Consider the following 8,706-nt stretch of genomic DNA (forward strand, 5'->3'; position numbering starts at 1 on the left):
CCAAGGATGATTTCCTTATGGTCCTGTCCTGTCATCGCTCAGTCCAGAGGAGGAAGGAAGAGAGGTCAGGGGGCATGCCATACTGTCACCCGAGCTCCGAGGAGAAGGCACTTGGGAGCTCCTCTTGGCCACTTGCCGATCTTCTGGGTCACCCTCGTCCTATCAGAAGAGAGACGGCACTTCCGTCAGCGGGCTTGGGTGGAGCAGCAGCCGCAGCCAGCTGGAGGGCATGGCCCTGTGGCCTTGGGCGGCTCGGGGAGATGGCTCAGGGCTTCCTCTTTCCTGGAGCTAATTACACAGAGTCTCGACTCCTATCTGTGCACCCAGATGAGCCCGGCTGCCAGCTCTCCACTTCCTGTCAACCAGTCCCACACGCTTCTTCAAACCAGCCCTGGGATTTCCTAATCATTTCTTCTACATTTGGGGACAAAGATTTAAACTAATTTAGTCCTCCATCTGTCACTTTTGGGCTAAAGTCCCTTTTCTTGGTGGTTGGACCATGGGATGCCCCTTAGGACTGGAAAAGATTTTTTTCCCTGAAGGTCCTCAGCCAGAGACCACCTGGGTCACCTTGGTCTACACCTTCTCCTAACGGGCTTTTGGTACTCTGATTGTTTGCTGACATCATGTTCGAAGCCCCGTTGGAGGAATTGGTAGAGGTAGGCAGGACACTGAGGCTTATAATGCAGGAAGCAATGTTGATTGTACTGGTACAGGCCCAGTGGATTCACATCCAAAGACTGAGCCCCGAACCGAAGGAGACCTTCTCCTTTTATAGACCAGTTCCTGCGCTTTGGGGAGTCTATAGCTATGTTTATCTATGCAGAAGCCGTGTACAGAAGCCAGAGTGCAGACGTTAGTTTTTCCTTATCTCGTTGACCCAGATATTTGCCCTGCCCCTGGCAGGGTCTTGTGAATGAGGCTATAGGTTCTTTATTCCCTGGGGCTTGCATTTTCCTGTTTGCTTTGTCCTTCCCTGTTTTTGTTACTAACCCGCCTCACCCCTGCTAACCTGAGCAGTGAGACATTTTACCTGGATGCAAATGAAGTGGGCTCCAGTTCTTCAGGCTGAGTCTATCCAAGTCCCTGGCCATTCAGACAGCCATCTATTTACGGGGGGACACTGGCCACGCAACCTGCTCCCCAGAGGTGTGCTGAGATTTGGGGGTGTGGAATGGAAGGCAGATGACGACACTCAGATTTGTTTCTTCACTTTCCAGTATACCAGGTCCTTTAAAAACCTAGGATTTTTTAAAATAATTAATCAATATAAAAAGGGAGCGCAGAAAATGGAAATACAGTTTTGTCCTGTCCCCAGTAGGCTGAAGGAATTACCAAAGAGACGGACCCAGAGTAAAACACACGAGGCCTGATGCCAACTATCGGTCACATCACGCTTCACACTTACTGAGTGCGGTTTGTGTTCGTCTTCCTGTCTGCTCCCTCCACCCCTCCCTCCCTTTCCTTCATTTTCATAAAAAACAAACCAACACTATTGGCTAAATGGATTGCTGGTTATAACAATCTACCCATAACCTCAGTTACAAGGAAGACCAAATGACTAGGGAGGTCACTGAACTAAGGTATCCAGATTCTTTGACACTAAGAATCCCTGAAAATATAGCATTTACTGCTAAACTAGGAGGAAATGTTACGGTTCAACTGTGGAAATCAGCTTATTTGCAGACAATGAGGCATGTAAATGAGGAGGAGAATTAGAGCCACCAGAACCTTTACTTTCAGATGTCTGAGCTGCTTGTCCCAGTCAGTAGGCAGTGGGGAGTTAAGGAAACTAAGCACAAGCGAGGACTGGGACCAATCCGGAACCTAATGCGTACTCCAGGAACACCCAGATGTCTGACAACCACACCACCAGCTGCAGGCTCCAGTGGCTGTAGGGACTGGATGTGAGATGGAAGAGGGTGAAGGAATGGGGTCTGTTCTTTGTGTGGACACTCATTTTGCATGTTAAACATGTAGGAATAGTCTTTGTTTCCTCTATGAATTATACAGCTGGCCCTCTGTTTCCGTGGGTTCCGTCCACATCCGTGGATTCAACCGAGGACTGAAAATATTAAAAAAAAAATTCCTGAAAGTCCCCAAAAGTGAAACTTGAATTTGCCATGTGTTGGCAACTATTTACACTGCATTTACATTGTATTAGGTATTACAAATAACCTAGAGTATTTAAAGTATACAAGAGGATGTGCATAGGTTATGTGCAAATATACACTATTTTATATGAGGGACTTGAGCATCTATGGACTCTGGTATCTTCTGGGGGTGCTGGAACCAATCCCCTGTGGGTACGAAGGGTTGACTATACTATACTTTAAAAAAATATATTCTTAAACCTCTCATAGCTCTTGTTTTGCCACTTCTAAAAAATACATAGCAACAGATAAATACCTCCCTACCATACGGAAAAATCAGAAGTGAAAGTATAGTGGTAAATAAGAACTTAATACTCAGCCTCAGTGTTGGAGACATTAGGGAATAGTGGGGATTGTGGCAAGCTGGAGAACACATGTAGCATCTAAGTGGGCAGGAGCCATCTACTCTAGCAGATTTCTTCATGAGAGAATATGGCTCCAGTATCCAATTTTTTTTTTACTTCTGTCTAGATAGTGAGGGAGTCAAATTTGGGCAAACATCTGGGAAAGGAGAACCACATAGTATCAGATCAAATGGGAGCTGTGAGTAGAAGACAGGGAAGCAGTGAGGATTGCAGGAGCTACGGAAGGGCCAGAGAGAGAATTCTGAAAACATTCTTGCCTTGGGAACAGACACTTTCCCTTTCTAGCTGTAGTAGAAACCAGTGACAGTTTCCCAGGCAACATCCAGGCTGGCATAGCCTAAAAACTCATGTGCTTCTGCAATGCAGCACAATTTCTAGATAGGCAAATCTTGGCACCATTTCTCCGAGTCTTACCAACCCAAGAATAGTAGGTGAGATGATGCTGTTGGGTAGCAACTCCCTGTCGTGGCAAATTTTAATCCTTCAATGAAGTACAGAGTTCTTAATGAATTCTCATTTCTTTGTCTTTGTAGTTCCTTGAAGTCAAGTTCTCAAAGCCTGACTGCCACATAAGAATTTTCTAGGCATTGTTTTTATTTTATCTGTGGTGCTTAAAATGAATATAGATAATTGGATATTGCAACACCAATATGCTGATATTATAGTTGATAAAAATGGATTTTAATAGTTCTTCACAGTTGGGCACAGCGCAGTGGCCTGTTTTCAGGTAGAGGCTCAGATTTATTCAAAGATGAACTTAAAAATATCTGTTTTCTTTGTTGAGGAATAATAATGGTAATAAAATACTGTTAGAGCAGTATTAATAACCATACTGTCTAGGACTTCAAAAAGCCTTCTAAATAGCTTCAAACAAATCTCTACTTTGTTTTTAAGAACGCTGGGGAAATAGAATTTAAATGAACAACTGTACCTTTTAATCCACATCTCATGGTTATTGTTTAACTGTCCTTATTATTTTTTCCACCTACTCTCTAACCAGCTGAACTGAGATGGATTAGAGGTATTGGTCTGACACAGCAGGTGAAAGCTATAGGCACATTGTATCCAGATATCAGCAAGGCTTTTGGCAATGCCTATCATTATAACATTATAAATAAGATGGAGAAGTACGTATGAACTACATGACAGCACATTTTAGTCCATTCATAGTTAGTCATCTACATTCAACATTGATTTAGCAAATATTTACTGGATCTATGGACTAGGCACTGCTCTACGTTTTGTAAGGATAGCAGTGAATATGAATTTTTTTTTTTTGTAGAAAACACTGAGAAGCAAATAGAAGTTTTAAAGAAGGTATACACACACATACACAAACACACACACAAACACTATATGTATAAATACGTATGCATTTTAAAAAATAGGTAACTCAAGCCTTGAGTGGAGAATAGATTTCATCCTCATCAACAGTGGATATTGCAATATAAAGATAATTTTGAAATGTCATAGGTGAAACGTTATATCATTACATATAATGATATGTAAAATATATATTAATAGACTATTTGTTTTTCTTTTTGAGTTAGTGTTTTTATTTCCTTTGGATGAATACCCAGAAGTAGAATTGCTAGATCATATGGTAGTTTTAATAGACTGTTAGGTATAGAGTTCCCATACATACTCCTCCCACCCTCAACGATTCCCCTATTATTAAATTTTGCATTAGTATGGTACATTTGCTATAATTGATGAACCAATATTGATATATTATTTTAACTAAAGTCCTTACTTTACATTAGGGTTCACTCTGTGTTGTATATTTGGTGGGTTTGGACAAATGCTTATTTGCATATATCATGTTTCATGGTGTCATATTATCACATATCACCATATAATGTATCCACCATTACAGTATCATACAGAATAGTTTCACGGTCCTAAAAATTCTCTGTGTTATACCTACTCATCCTCCCCTCCCCCAGAAGCCTTAGCAACCACTAATCTTTTTATTATCTCTGTAATTTGCTTTTTCCAGAATGACATATAGTTGTAATCATTCAGTATATTGCCTTTTCTGATTGGCTTCTTCCATTTAGCAATATGCATTTAAGGTTAATCTATGTCTTTTCATGGCTAGATAGTTCATTTTATTTTATCACTGAATACTATTCCATTTTATAAATGTACCACAGTTTGTTTGTCCATTCACCTACTAAAGAACATATTGGTTGCTTCCAAGTTCAGGAAAGTATGATAGAGCTGTTGTAAACATTCAAATACAGGTTTTTTGTGTGGCCATAATTTTCAACACATTTGGATAAATACCAAGGAGTACAATTAATGGATTTGTACGGTAAGCCTAAGTTTAGCTTTATAAGAAACTGCCAAACTGTCTTCTGAAATGGCTGGACCATTTTGCATTCCCATCAGCAATGAATGAAAGGTCCTGCTACACATCCTCTCCAGCATTTGGTATTGTCATTGTTTTGGATTTTGGCCAGTCTAATAGGTGTCTTATTTTTGTTTTAGTTTGTCAGTTCCCTAGTGATATATGGTGTTGAGCATCTTTTCATATACTTATTTGCCATCTATAGCTTCTTTGTTAATGTGTTAGATCTTTTACCCATTTTTAAAGTTAGGTTGTTTGTTTTCTTGTTGAGTTTTGAGAATTCTTTGTACATTTTAGATATAAGTTCTTAATCAGATACATGTTTTGTAAATATTTTCTCCTAGTCAATGGCTTTTGATTCATTTAACAGTGTCTTTTGTAGAGCAGAAGGTTTTAATTTTAATGAAGTCCCACTTAATTTTTCTTTCATGCATTGCACCTTTGATGTTGAATCTAAAAACTCATTGCCAAACACAAGATCACCTAGATTTTCTCCTTTTACATTTTCTAGAGTTTTATAATTTTGCATTTTACATTTAGGTCTGTGATCCATTTTGAGTTAATTTCTGTGAAAAGTGTAAGGTCTGTGTCAATTCCTCCTTTCCTTTTCTTTTTGCGTGTAGATGTCCAGTTTTTCCAGCGCCGTTTGTTGAAAAGATTATCCTTTCTCCACTGAATTGCCTTTGCTCCTTTGTCAAAGATCAGTTGATTAGATTTGTGTGGGTCTATTTCTTAGCTATTTATTTTGTGCCATTGATATATTTATCTATTCTTTTGCCAATTCCATATCACTATAACTTTAGGGTAAGAATTAAAGTCAGATAGTGGCAATCCTCCATATTTGTTCTTCTTTAATATTGTGTTGGCTATTCTGGGTTTTTTGCTTCTCCATATAAACTTTAGAATCAATTTGTCAATAGCCACAAAATAACTTGCTGGTATTTTTATTAGGATTGAGCTAAATCTATAGATCAAATTGGAAAGAACTGATATCTTGATGATATAGATGCTTGTTATCCATGGAATACATCTCTATTGATTTGGATCTTCTTTTATTTCTTTCATCAGAATTCTGTAGTTTTCATCAGCTAGACCTTATATATATATATATTTTAAATTAATTAATTAATTAATTTTACTTATTGGCTGTGTTGGGTCTTCCTTGCTGCACACGGGCTTTCTCTAGTTGATGCGAGCAGGGGCTACTCTTCATTGTGGTGCATGGGCTCCTCATTGTAGTGGCTTCTCTTGTTGCAGAGCATGGGCTTTAGGCATGTGGGCATCAAGAGTTGCGGCACATGGGCTCAATTGTTGTGGCTCACGGGCTCTAGAGCACAAGCTCAATAGTTGTGGCACATGGGCGTAGTTTCTCCATGGCATGTGGAATCTTCCCAGAGCAGCACTCAAACCTGTGTCCCCTGCATTGGCAGGCGGATTCTTTTTTTTTTTAAATACTGATATTTTAATTTCACATAAAATTTCCAAAATAACTGTTACACAGTATAATAGGTATCTGCAAAGAATAGGTTATTAATGGAAATATTATTTTAGATTAAAATCAGGTTCTAAATTTAAATGAGTCATCTCTGGCTAATGAAGAGAAAAAGAAGTCACCCATGCTGGGAATAATACAGTAGCTAATCTAGTTTTCAACATCCGTTAAAGCAAATTCACTCCATCACTTGGGCTAAAGGACAATTTATTTTGCTTCTTCTGTACTCCACTAGGCACTTCTGATGGATTTCATAGTTGAACTCAATATTAGAACTACAGCCTAATGCACCCTTCAATAAAAAGCACAAACTTTATGCACAATCTGAACCCCTCCAATTTACCAGTGAAGAGACAGCAGAGAACAAGGCTCCCTGCAGCAGACTCTTCCACCAGCCCCACTAACTTGATGAATATTTTAAAAGGAGTGGCACAAAATCTCAGCTTTCCCTTTCTTTGGATCTCATCTTCTTTTACAAAATAAAACAAAAGGGATTCGCCAGGCTTAGTGGCTGGCTGCAATTCAATACCTTTCTTTCTAATTACTGCACAATAAAAGAGGGTTCAGTGGTGACCAGCTCTGAGTGGTTTGTGTCTGTCCATGCTGGCACTGAGTTGTTGAGGGATTCATTCCAGATGATGAAAAGCTGCGTTTCAAGTTGCTTGTGATTCACATAATGGTTCACAGTAGATGCTGCCGAATGTGGTCCACGGCATGAGGGAAGCTCTCACAAGTTAAGTAAGGAGCTGGATTAGTTTTTTCTTTGTCTGCTGCTCGATATTTCCCAGTTTTGCCGATATCCTGAGCCCCACCGACATCATCCCAGCAATCATCTCCAATCATGACGGCCCCCTCAGGTTCACAGCCAGTGCCCCGCAACGCCTCCAAAAAAGAACGTTTTCTCTGGTTTCTCCACGACGGTGGCCTTGGTGTCTGTAGCATACTCTAAAGCAGTCACAAATGGTCCAGATCCCAGGGCTAAGCCATCTTTTCTCTTGTAATACCTGGCTTTGTGGATTGCTATCAGAGGAGCTGCATCCAGGAGTAACCGGAATGCTTGATTCAGAGTTTGATAATGAAAGTGCTCTGGTGCCAATCCTGTGACCATGGCGTTAGGGTCACTTGTTTGTATTCCTTTAAAATCGGGCAGGGCGAGATCATCAGCCAGCAGCATGGGTCGGACTTGTTTCTGCTCTATCAAGATTCTGGCTGCAGTCAGAGAAGTGAATATTTCATCTTCAGAGATATCAAACTCCAATTTTTTCAATCTTTCTAAGAGGTCTTGCTTGTTCTCTTTGGTTGTATGGGTCACAAACCTAACCATTACAGAAGTAGCACGTAACCTTTTAAGAGCTTCCTGTGTGCCTGGCACAGCTGCATCTTCAATGTGAAGTGTGCCACTGAGATCTACCAAAATAGCTTTTAATCCATCCTTCATTCTGCGCTGGCAGGGAAGTCCGCACAGCCGCGCCCCTCGGCAGCATCCTTGCCGATGGCCAAGAGCGCGCAGGCAGCTGTCTGAGGATGCAGGAAACTGGGTCCAGGACCGTGCCTGAAGTGGCAGGCGCATTCTTAACCACTTCGCCACCTAAGAAGTCCTAGATCTTGTATATATTTTCAAAGATTTTTCTGGAAGTATTTTTCCTTGAGTATTTATTTTCTTTTTTCTTTCTTTTGTAAATGGTGCTAATGTAAATGGTGTTGTGTTTTAAATTTCCAATTCCAATTGTATGTTCCTGGTATATAAGAAAGCAATTATTACTTTGGTATTATTAATCTGTATCTTACAACCTGTCTATAATCACTTATCAGTTTCAGGAGGTTTTTTGTTCATCCTTTGGGATTTTCTACACAAATAATCACTTTATTTGTGAGCAAAGACAGTTTTATTTCTTCCTTCCCTTTTACTATATACCTTTTATTTCTTCTCCTTCTTTTAATCTTATTTCATTTGTTAGGACTTCCAGTACAGTGTTGGAAAGGAGAGGTGAGAGGGGGCATCACTGCTTTGTTCCTAATCTTAGGGAGAAAGCATCTAGTTTCTATTAAGTATGAAGTTAGATGTCGGTATTTTGCAGACATTCTTTATCAGGTTGAGGAAGTTATCGTCTATTCTAGTTTGCCAATGTTTTTCTGCTTGTTTGTTTGTTTGAATTATGAATGGGTATTGGATTTTTTCAAGTGCTTTTTCTACAGTTATGGATATAATCATATGACTACCTTTAGCCTGTCGGTGTGATGAATTACATTAATTGATTTTCAAACGTTGAACCAGCCTCATGTATCTGGAATAAATCCCACTTGATCATGGTGTATACTTCTTTTTATATTGTTGGACTTGAT

General features: G+C 39.8%; 1 pseudogene; it reads right to left on the bottom strand.

Annotated features, from left to right (window-relative positions):
- Nucleotides 1–7,017: 7,017 nt before the first annotated feature.
- On the bottom strand, nt 7,018–7,787 carry LOC130833743 (haloacid dehalogenase-like hydrolase domain-containing protein 2; annotated as a pseudogene).
- Between the last annotated feature and the right edge of the window lie 919 nt (nt 7,788–8,706).

This window comes from Hippopotamus amphibius, chromosome 12, assembly GCF_030028045.1.
Source record: "Hippopotamus amphibius kiboko isolate mHipAmp2 chromosome 12, mHipAmp2.hap2, whole genome shotgun sequence".
In the NCBI taxonomy this organism is placed as follows: Eukaryota; Metazoa; Chordata; class Mammalia; order Artiodactyla; family Hippopotamidae; genus Hippopotamus; species Hippopotamus amphibius.